The sequence below is a fragment of the Trichosurus vulpecula genome, chromosome 1 (genome assembly GCF_011100635.1).
Source record: "Trichosurus vulpecula isolate mTriVul1 chromosome 1, mTriVul1.pri, whole genome shotgun sequence".
NCBI lineage: Eukaryota > Metazoa > Chordata > Mammalia > Diprotodontia > Phalangeridae > Trichosurus > Trichosurus vulpecula.
Genome location: NC_050573.1, coordinates 117,359,890 through 117,371,967, shown reverse-complemented (window position 1 = coordinate 117,371,967; position 12,078 = coordinate 117,359,890).

Below are 12,078 nucleotides of genomic sequence, written 5' to 3'. Positions count from 1 at the left end.
GGCCTGGAGTCAAGAAGACCTGAGTTCAAATCCAGCCTCAAACACTTGCTAGTTGTGTGACCCTGGGCAGGTCACATAACCCTGTTTGCCTCAGTTTCCTCATCTGTAAAATATGCTAGAGAAAAAAATGGTAAACCTTTCCAGTCTCTTTGCCAGGAAAACTCCAAATTGGGTCATCAGGAGTCACACACAACTGAAATGACTGAAAAATATGTATGTAAAAACATACTTATTGGACATATTTTATATATCCTCCACACTAAAAGTGTTTGGTGTCATAATGCATAAAGCACTGGGCCTGAGGTCAGGAGGATCTGAGTTCAAGTGTGGCCTCAGAAACTTACTGTGACACTGGGTAAATCACTTAAGCTCTGTCTACCTCAGTTTCCTCAATTATAAAGTGGGGATATTAATAGCACCTACCTCTCAGGATTTTTGTGAAGATCAAATGAAATAACATTTGTAAAAGTGGTTAGCACAGTGCATGGCTCATAGCACATGTTGAATAAATCATTACTTCCTTTCCTTTCTTCCCTCCCCTCCCCTAATGTACTTGTATGTACATACACATGGATTCATATAAATAGCGATATATATGTAGGTCTAGCTACAGATATAGGTATAGATTGAGATATCAATGATATTGATGATTATATAGATGATGATAGAGACCTAGAAATTGATATAGATATAAATATAGATGCATACTTGCTACATGTTGCCCTTCCAACTATATCATCTGGAAAATAGACATTATTCATCCACTTAGATTTTCTTGAATGGATTTTCAGTGTTTTTGTAAGCCTTTTGTAAGCCATTATGTAAGTATCAGCAAGTCTTACGGCTGTTGTTAGACAAGATCTTTTTCAGGAATTTTGTGCATCTACAGCATTTTGGGGCTTGACGCCTACAGAATGTCATCTACAAAGAGGAGCACTGGTTATAGATCGTAGGATCATAAACTTAAGGCTGAAACACACCTTAGAGGTCATGCAGTCCAATGCCCTCATTTTACACATGATAAAACCAAGACTCAGAGAGGTCAAATGATTTGTCTAAAGTCAAACAGTTCTTAAGAGGGACCTCACTATAAATAAGTATTCCCGCTTAATTTGAGGCTTTTAGGAATTCACCACACAAGAGGTGAATTCCTTTAGCAGGAATACAACTTTCACTTTTATGCCTCCCTTGACATTAATGAGAGGATTTTTTTCTTTGACTGGATGTCTCTATCTCACCCATTCTGAAAGTGCTGCAGTTACTTATGGTTCTGAACTACTATTGATCCTCACAGAAGCTTTGAGCTGCTCCATTTCTGAACTGAGTTCACCCCTCCTTAGCCAGCTTTGTGGCCCTAAACTTCTGGGGATTCACCATTTTTAGAACCTGATAGATACCACACTTCTGGCCTTCTAAGCTCAAGTGATCCACCAACCTCAGCCTGTGCTCAGTAGAAGGGGTTACAGGCATGAGCCATCACACCTGAACATTTTTTCCCAGGGAACTAAAAAAATTCTCAATCTTGTGTAATTTATCCAGGATTCTTTCATAATCTTAACTTATGATGCATGAGAGCTTTTGTGAAGATGAAATTTAAGACTTTATTGAAATAAAATACTTTATAAAATTATGAAACAATAAACCCCATGAGATTATTGAATAATTCAGCTATTGATAGGGACCTTAGTAGCACAAGTCTTTTTAACTCCAGGCTAAGCACCCTTCTCACTGCACTACCTTGATACCTGTGTCTAATTACATTACCAGATCACTTTGTTTTCTGGTTATGTGTGTCCTTAATATTATATATTTTACCACTTCTCTTGAGGAAATTATTACTGGTAATATGCTGTAGTTCATTTAAGGCATGTATGACATTCCTCTTTTCTCTTCCAAGTTATCTATGATACACACATACTGTTTTGTATTAATTGCCAATTATTGTGTGTGAATATATGTGCCCTGCCTCTCCAACCAGGTTACATTTCACAAATTCAAGCACGAGTTGTATAATTTTTTTTTCTCATGGCCAGAGCACCCAGTACACTGCTGAGTGCCACAAATGTACTCTTTAAGTATATTGATTGATTGACTTACCATTTGTAGATTGCTAAAGACCTTTAGCAATGAATATGACATCAGAAATTTACATGTGAGAATGACCTTGGAAATCATTCTTTCCAACCCAGTAATTTCACAGATGGAGAAACTAATGCCAGAGAAGTTACTTGCTCAGAGTTCTAAAGCTAGTAAGTAGCCTAGCTGAGATTTGAACTTGGGTCCCTCTGACTCCAAATTAAATATTCTTTTCACTGCACCATGTAACATTTGGAGTAAAGTTGTAAAATAAAGCAATCTACACATGGGGTTTTTCTCACGAAGCCTCAGTTTATGAGACTTCTGCTGTTTCTAATCTCAACAGAAGAACAAGACAGATGGAAAAAGATATGCTACTTTGACTCATCAATTGCTTGAAATGAAATAAAACACACACTCAACAATGAGAATGCTGTGCCTGCTCTGTAAGGGGGCTGATGTGGTGAGTCAAGCTTGATGTGGATAAAAAAGGGCTGTACAACTCGCTTAAGAATAACAAATGAACTTATGTCAGAAGGCAAACAAAAAGCAGAAACACATAGAAGAGGACTCCAGAAATTCCTCTCTAAAGCACATTCATGGTGAAGAATAATGTTAAGGGGAAAAAGCAATAGTTTTAGAGGCTCTCAGATTAACAACTTTGTCCTGAAAGAATTTTTTTGGTGTAGTATATGCCTTGACGATCTAGTGGCCTCCCTTCACTTGAGTATAGATTGATGAGCAGTGATATAGTTCAATGGTGGCACGGGGGGAGTGGAGGGAGCTCTAGATTTTGAGTGAGAGGATTTGGGTTCTAATCCTAGTTTTGCCAGTTACCTCTGGTATGACTTCGGTAAAACGACTTAATTTCTTTTATTTCATTTTCACCGTCTGTAAACCAAAGAGGTTGTACTAAATTATCTCTGAAGTTCATCGCAGACCTCAATCTATGATCCAATGATTTGAGACCTTGATACAGTGAATGAGTCAATAAAGAGTTAAATAGGCACTATGCAAACTGCATTGGATATCATAAGATGACCAAGATCTACGATTGTTCTACCATTCAATAGTTGAGTGGCCTCAGGAAAGTAATTTAATTTTTTGAGTGTCTCTTATTCACCTGCCTACCTAATGTGGTTGGTTGTTTTGTGGATCAAATGAGATCATTTAGATCATATTTTGTAAATCTAAAGTACTTTACAAATGTAAATTTTCACTTATACTTGACCTCTGGATTCTCTGTCTGGCCAGTCTACATACCTGAGTATAAAATATAATCTTGAGGTCAGGGATTATCTTTTATTTAGGTTCTTAGCATAAAGCAGCGCCTGAGGCAAAGAAGGCATAATTTTTAATTTAATCATTTTTTAGGACCGAGTCACCCTTTCTCACCTAGGTTGGAAATGTAAGGGCTACTCATTAGCCAGATATCACAACCTGTTGGCATAGAAGCTTTGCCTTTCTCCATTTCCAACCCTGGTTGGTTTGCCCCTCCTTTGGCAACCTGGTACCTTCCTCTCCTCACCCTGATGCATGGGGTTGACCATATTGATGCCAAACTTAATGTGGACACACAATTGGCATAGCCCAATCAGCTTGGAACTTCCAGGCTCAAGAAATCCACAAGTATCTCTCTGGTAGCTGGGATTACCACCTGGCCTGATTCAATAGGCACTTAATAAAAGCATCTTAGATTGTATTACTATGGCTTAGGTGAACTGAGTTTCATTGCATAATTAATAAATTGATTTCTTAACTTATACTTCGGAGGATTTTCTTCATACATGTACTTACTGGTATATAAGATACAACATATGCCCTTCCAGTTCTTAAAACTCATTAAGTCAGATTTGCCCAAGATATTAATCATTCCATAGAAGTTAATGATTTTGAAATGTGGTAATATTACTTTTAGGATTGTCTTTGTTCATATTTCTCCATTTTACAAAAGAGGAAAGCAATAAATGTACAATGAATATTTGAATTGAACTGAACTTAGTTTAATCAAGCTGAATTAAGGGTTAACTAAACGCATAGCCAAAGTAGGCTGTACAGACCTAATAATTTGCCTCCATATTTTCTAGATATGTTTATTTAAAATGTTAACACTAAAAAGTTCAGCTGGTGAAGTTTTATACATAGGGTAGAAAAATAAATGGAGTTTGGGAGATTAAGAAAATTATCTATTTCCCCCCAAAGATAATTAGCAGATTTTTTTTAAAAATAGGGTAATATTGGAGAATAAAACCCATACAATTTTTGGTAAGGTTGGTTCCAAAGGACCCTTCTACTGAGAATGAATCAAAAAGTAAAGAAAGGAGATACAGTTCAATGAGATAATAATAACTCATATTTACATGGTAATCCATAGCTTACAAAGAGCTTTCTTTCACAAAAATCCTGTGAGATAGGTAAAGCTAGCATTATGACTCCCATTTTACAGATGAAGAAATTAAGGATCAGAAAGTTTAAATGAGTGATATAGTCAAAAAGCTAGTAAATGTCAGAGCCAAAAGTTGAACCTAATTTTCCTTGACTCTTTGCTCTATATCATACCATGATATCAAAGGGCATGGTTCTGTCTATTGCAAATGTCAAAATTAAAGCATGAATGAAATGCTAACAAATTGTAGAATTCCAAATTAGCACACCAGGAATAGCTCTGTACTGCACAAATGAAGCTCAAAGAAGGCTGCATGAAAACACAGCTGGTTGTTGGGCAAAGGGTACGTGAGTTACTTTTCTCCCTCTACTTAACGTGTATGACTAGTATGAAAATGGGTTCTCTTTCCTTGTCCTATTATAAATCGATGACAAGGTTACACATATATGTGTGTATATGTATATGTGTATGTATGTATGTATGCATACACATACATACCTGTATATACATTTTTACACACACACACACATATATAATACACACATAAACATATATACATTTAGGTATGTATGTTTTTGTAAATCATCACACCATTCTTAGTACCTGGCAAAGTGTCTTAGTAATAGTAGGTAATTAGTAAATATTCTCTGAATATAATTCAACCAACCTGGAAGGTGACCTCTGGCTGGTGCCTCCAGTGATCTGTCCTTGGTTCTGACCTTCCCACAATTTACTGGTGAGGGATAACATTTATTGGATGACATCACTGGCATCCCAAAAGACCACAACAGCTTAGAACAGAGGACCAAACCTAATGTGATGGGAATCATTACTGTAGAGGTAATAACTGAAAGCATAAGTGAAGATTAATTATGAAGTTGAAGGGAGAGAAGGTAAAGAGCAAGGAAGCCTAAAGACTCAGGCTTGAGGAAGAATTAATGGGATGGGGAGAAGAAATTGGAAAGGCAGAAAAAGTGAGTTACAGAGGCAAACCAAGAAAATTGTGCAACATCATGGAAGCCAAAGGAGGAGATATTTCTAGGAAGAAGGGGACAGACAAGAGTATTAAGTAATACAGAAAGGTGAAAAAAAGAATGAGGCAGAGAAACACATATTAAACTTGATTAGGAGATCACTGGTGAATAAAAAGCTTCAAGAGAGTAATTGAGGCTGAAGCCAGATCGTAGGCTATGATGAGGAAATGGGCATGGTTTGAGTAATCTGGTAATGAGGTAGAAATAAATGGGACAGTAGCTAAGGGTTTAAGAGGAGAACAGGACCAATGAGATAGTTCTAATAGTAGGCAGGATGGTCTGTGCATGCTTGTAAGCAAAGGAAAATGAGTTAGTGAGGTGAGCAACATAGGAGATGCTGGAAATAGTAATAATCAAGGTACATCAAATGTTTCTGTTTTCAGATGACATTATATAGCATAGTGGTCAAAACAGCAGACTTGGTTTCAGGAAAGCCTGAGTTCAAATACTGCTCCTGACACAAGCACTAGTTATGTTTCCACAGGCAAATGACTTAAATTGTTTGAGACTCACCAAGGTTCTACAGAAGGTGAGAAAGGATCGGATTCAGTCCATGAGTAAAGCTATTGTCCTTTGAAAGCAGAGTGGTGCATTTTCTTCAGAGACAGGCAAAAGAGGAACATTGTGAAGAAAATGATACTCATATATGGATAGGAAGCTATAGATGGAAGCATGAGCATCAGATATATTTCATCTTGAAAAGTGAATGGAGAGAAGATGGGCATACAGAATTGTTTAAGGAAAAATGGGAGGATAGATGTGGGACCTCACACCAGATCACTTTCCTCAAATTTTTAATCAAAGTGGGCAATTGAACTGACAGACCAAAGTCAGGCAAGTAATATGGGTGCTTGACCTCTAAAACAGGTTATAGCCTGAAATTTTCCAAGGGCCAAGGACAGGATCTGGTACTAAGCAGAGAGAATAGGACCAAATGGAATCAAAGAGGGCATGAAAGTACCACGTTAGCAGCCCCAAATGATAAGGCAGTTAGGTAACACAGCGTGGCAGCTAGGGGGCAGAGCAGATAAAGAACTAGACTTGGAGTCAGAAAAACTTCTTATGATTTAGATTCATTAAACAAAATTTCTCTGTTATATGTTTCATGGATTTTTCTTATAGCTAGGATTCACATTGCACTTTAAGGTTTCCAAAGTGCTAAATCAATACTTCATTTGATTCTTACAATAATTCCAGAATAAAGGTGCTGTTGTTGTCCCTTTTCTTACAGTTGAGGAACTTGATAGAGACAGAAATGAAATGACTTTGTTCTGGGTCACATAGCTACTGTCTGAAGCTAGATTTGACCTCAAGTTTTCCTGACTCTAGGTCCAATGTATCACCTATCTGATGGATATAGTTTTAAAATATGAATGGGGCATCTTACTGGAGGAGAGCCTTTAAAGTGGCATTTGGCTTTGCTGAATCAGAAAATTCTGGTAGTCAACAGACAATTGCATGACAGGATTTCACGTTTTTGGTACCTTTCAGTTAATTTTATGATGGAAAGGATAGGATCTAATTTCACTATTGATGAAAGTCTGCTTACAGTGAGGTACTCTAGATGCTCCACATGCTTGTTTTTAAATGACATTTTGTGACTTAGTGGTTAGAGCATGAAACTTGGCTTCAGAAGATAGACAGAGATAGGATTCAAATCCTATCTCTAATGCTAGCTAGTTACTTGGCTCCATGCAAGTCATTTAACTCCGTGAGACTTAATGTATGTACACGTACACACACACACAATGGCTAGGTGTATGGGAAATGAATTTGATGTTTCAAGAAAGGCAATATACTTCCCATTGTTTTTATACTGTTTAGATGAGTCATTGTCATAGCAGAGGGAAAAATTCAGGTCTTTTGCCTTCCTCATGTTCAGACTTTAGTCCATTATTACTTTCTCTACTACATGAGCCATGCTTATGATGGCCTTCTTGCCAAGAGTCAGGAATAGCTCAAGAACACCTTTTCCTGGAAGACTGGGCTCCTCAACTTCCAAACTTGGGGCTACAATGCTAAACCTGGGATTAATAAAAGACTCTAGAAACTCCTCCATTAGGCTGTATTATTGAATTCTTTAAGAATACAGCATTGTCCAGTAAATTCCTTCTCCTCTGTCTAGGTTAAGGTTCAGGAACTTGGGATAGAGGACCTCTACTCGGGCCATGCTGATGAGAACATGTGCCCCTGAACATTGCTTCTTCCCATTGCAAGTCCTAGGGAGGCTAGGAACTTATATGCCAACTTCAATAGAACACTTGCTTTGTGCCAGGCAGTGTGCTGTTAAAAAACTGTAAAAAATATTATCTAATTTGATCCTCAAAACAATAACCTTGGAAAGTAGTGTATTGTCAACGCATTTTTGTTTAATTTGAAGATTTTCCCATCCATTAATAGGCCCATGTGACCTGCTTAAGTCGCATGGAAGCCTAAGACACATGTGGTGGGAGGAGCTTGCTGAACGGGTGGAGCAGGAAAGGTGAAGCAGAACCAAGAGGAAGTGAAGTCAAACTAGGCTTGTGAGTATTTCTCAGAAGGCCCAAGCAGGGGGCAGGCTTTGGGATGGAGTTGCTCCTAGCTGTGATAATGTGTATTAACTTCTTTGTTGCTTTGAGGGATTCAGTTTACTCATGTTGGGATTTGGCTTTCTGGTGGCTGAATAAATGTTTTGCGTCTGGCTTCTATATGGAGAGTCTGTTATATTTTGCGATTCAGAATCACACCAGCATATTCATACCAATAGCAACCGCTGTGAATATTGCCTTGGCAGTACAAGTAGGTACTGTAATTATCTCCATTTTACAGATGAACAAACTGAGGCAAACAGAGGTTAGGCTATATTCTTAGGGTCACACAGCTAGCAAGTGTCTGAGGTTATATTTAAATTCTAGTCTTCCTGACTCTAAGCCTGCCACTCTATCCACTGTAGCACCTAGCTACCTCATTCAATTTTCATTTCATAATTTAGGCCCATTTTATTACTTTCTAGTTTAGCTCTCAGGATTTGCTAACAAGGGCCAAAATGATAACTATTTTTTTAAATAAACAGAGCACAGATGGTTCCATCCTAAAACAATCCAGGATAAATATTTTCCCAGTTGACCTATATCAACCCAAGCCAATCATTTCATCACCAATGAGATTATATCTCTTGTCCTTAATGAGGTATGTGAAATTATGTCAATGGATATGCCTACAATCTCCATAGGAAAATGTAATCAAAGTCTGCAAAAAAAAAGGCTCATCAAGCTGACTGAGGAACTACATTGTTTTAAGTTCTTGCATATAAAGCTTCTGGAAACTTTAAAGTGTTAAATTAATGTTGTTTATTGTCATTTTCAAGTCCTAGAATTTGGCGGTGATCCCTAAATGATGTTATCATTTGTAATCCCTAAAAAGAGCTGGATCCATTCAAGAAAAGACTCCGTGGAGGGGGTCTGCAAATTGTGTGCATTTTAGTTCTCTTTGTTTGCATCTGAAGTCATAGCAGACAGTAAATTCCACCAGGGGAAGGATTATGTGGTATCTAAGCTTTATATCTCCATCTCCTCTTCTCCTCAGCCCCTCCCCACTCTATGTCTATCATAAAGCTCTGCCCAATTTTAGCATAAATATTAATTTCATTGAGTTGAATGGGAAATAGACCTGTTGCTTCAGTGTCTGGTTACAAAGAAGCCGAAAAGCCCAGAATCGGGGCCTAAGCTCTGGATGCTGTACCTTATTTGTCTATGATAGATGTGGATAAAATAGGAGATGGACCCACAATTTCATCAACGTAGAGAACTTCCCAGTGAAGACACTCCTTCTACTAATATAGGTTAGCACCTTTTCTGCAGTTTAAAATCTGAGTGTTACCTAGAGCACTAAATGATTAAGTGATTTGCCCAGGATCAGTTGCAGGACTTAAATGCAAGTCTTCCTTATTCTGAGACTGTCTCTCACTGCACCACATTGCTAGGTTGTGAGTATTGATAAATTGAGTCTAACTCAATATTTCTGTTTCGCTCAGTTGTCCAGGCTTTTTCTTCTGGGATATGCACACTTCCTTACCATGCCCCTTCCCACACTACATATGTGGCTTAAATTGATATTTTTAAAACTGCAACCCTGTAGTTCTCTCTGTGGCACTGTGCAATTAATCTGTCCACTTACAAGGTTGAACTGGTCACTGGGACAAGGCAGCTTTGATCTGGCCTTCCCGGTGTCTGAGGAGGAGATGCCTGGTGTACAGAGAGCTTCTCTGCAAACAATTAGATGTTCTGGGAAAGGTCAAATGCCAGATAAGATAAATCTTCACCAAATGAAAAGATATTTTACGTTTTCTTTTTTCTTTCTGTCATATTTATCTTCACTTTAGTTTAGAAACTGTTTCTCTACCTTCCTTACACTGACTCTCAGACTCTCTGGTTTCCTTCAAAATTGAGCTCAAACACCTGCAAGAGGCCTTTCTGTGTGCTTCCAGATGCTAGTATTTTCTTTTCCAAAGCTACTTCGTATTTACATTGTATGTTTCTTGTATATAGTTATACATGTGCATATTGTCTCCTCAGTTAGAATGTGAGTTCCTTAAGGATAGGAAATACTTGATTTCTCTTTATATTCTCAGCACCTAATAAGCACAGTATCTGACACATATTAAATATTTAATAACTTTTTTTGATTGGTAGATTGGATGGAGGCTACTGTAGAGGATATGTGGAGAGTCATAAACAGTTATAGCACAAGATGACACAGTGGCCTTAATCTATGTTGTATCTAAACTTTACTCAGTCCAAACAAATAAGTGTATATCAAATACTTAATATATGGAACACAGAGGAACAAAGGAACCAAATTTGAAAAAGACTGAAAGAATCATCTAGCCCAGAGGTTCCTAAACTTATTTGGCCTATGGCACCCTTTTTAAAAAAAATTACTCAATGCACCCCTGGGGTTAATCTAGGTTGACCCTTATTTTTATTCAAGGCCTTCCAATTGTATCCAAGGTTACTACCGCCCACCCTGGATGGTCCAGTGCCCTCCCCAGGGGGTGGTATCGAACACTTTGAGAATCTATGATTCTAGCCCAATGGTTCCCAACTTTTTATTGTCTCTTGGCTTTCCAGAAACTTTCCTATATCTTCCATTCAACATGAAAGAAAATAAATCATAGCATTTACCATGCATATTTAAGAAAAATAGATTCAGTTTCAACAACAAAATATGCAATTTATGAAACATTGCCCCGAATTCCTTTGATAAATTTCCCCTATGAGTATACCAGGTCAGGAATTCGTGATCAAGCCAAAATTCCTTGTTTTGCAGATGTAGAAAATAAGAAGCAATGTTACAAATGGGTCTGATGCCAGTAGCCTGTAGAATTCAGGTTTGATTTGGGTATGAAATGAGGTGCTCATAAGTCATGTAACATTTAACAAAAGCATATTCACTTATCTCTAACACCAAGAATCTACAACAAATATAAAGAGGTGTTTAGATTCTATAGACATCTCCTCTCCCCCAATCTCCATTTGGAAACCTGTCTGTCCAGGAGTTTCATCCGAAACTGCTCTCTCTGAAGAAATCAATGATCTCTCAATCACAGAATCTAATGCCCTTTTTTCAGTCCTTATCCTTCTTGATGTCTCTACAGTTTCTGACACTGTTGATCATCTGTTCTCCTTGTGTATCAGTAATTAAGGTAGGACATTCTTTTACTGTTTTCTCTTTTAGCACTTATTTAATCAAGTGCCCTTGAAGAACCTGGCCTTCATTTCTTGGATTGGATCAGGAGTCTTTGATGACTTGCTTGACTCAAGGGAAAGCCTAGTTTACATGGGTTTGAGTCACATGTTTCTGATGCCAGAAGCTTTTAGGCCATGTGGGTTTGAGTTGCACATTGTGATGCCCTTTGACCCTGAACAAGATATATAAACCTGGAGTTTGGCGTTTTTCCTTTAGGGGCTCTCACTCACTGGAAGAGTGTCAGTGTGGAGGCTCTGGGTAGCCGTTAAGGAGCCCCTCGGCTCTGAAGAAACCCAGATGTTTGGTTTGGGGGCTCTCACTCACTGGAAGAGTAGTGTGGGACTCTGGGCAAGCCATTGTAACTGCCCCAGGCTTTGCTGATCCAAATGTTGGTTTGTATTTCATCTGTTTATAATGTATGTTTGTAATTTGTTTGTATTTGGTCTGAAGTTCAGTTTGCTGGCTTTTCCTCCTGAACTAAGTGAATGATACTTGTATGTGTAATTAAAGTGATATTGATAATCCCTTAGAGTTACTTTCCTTAGTAAAGCAGATCAAAGAAACTGTGCCATCAGATCTTATTGCTGGTCCTATTGGGTCTTACACCTCAACCGCTGCTGCTAGCCAAATCGTTGTTATACCTTGATATTCTCTTCTCTTTAGATTTTCCCAATACTACTCTTTCATGGGTGACTATTCCTTCTCAGTTTCTTTTGCCAGTTGCTCATCCATGTCATACCCACTAAAATGGGTGTCCCCCAAGGGTCTGTCCTGGGCCTTCTTCTCTTGTCTCTCTATACTATTTCACTTGGTGATCTCTTCAGCTCCCATGGTTTCAACTATCTTCTTTATGAA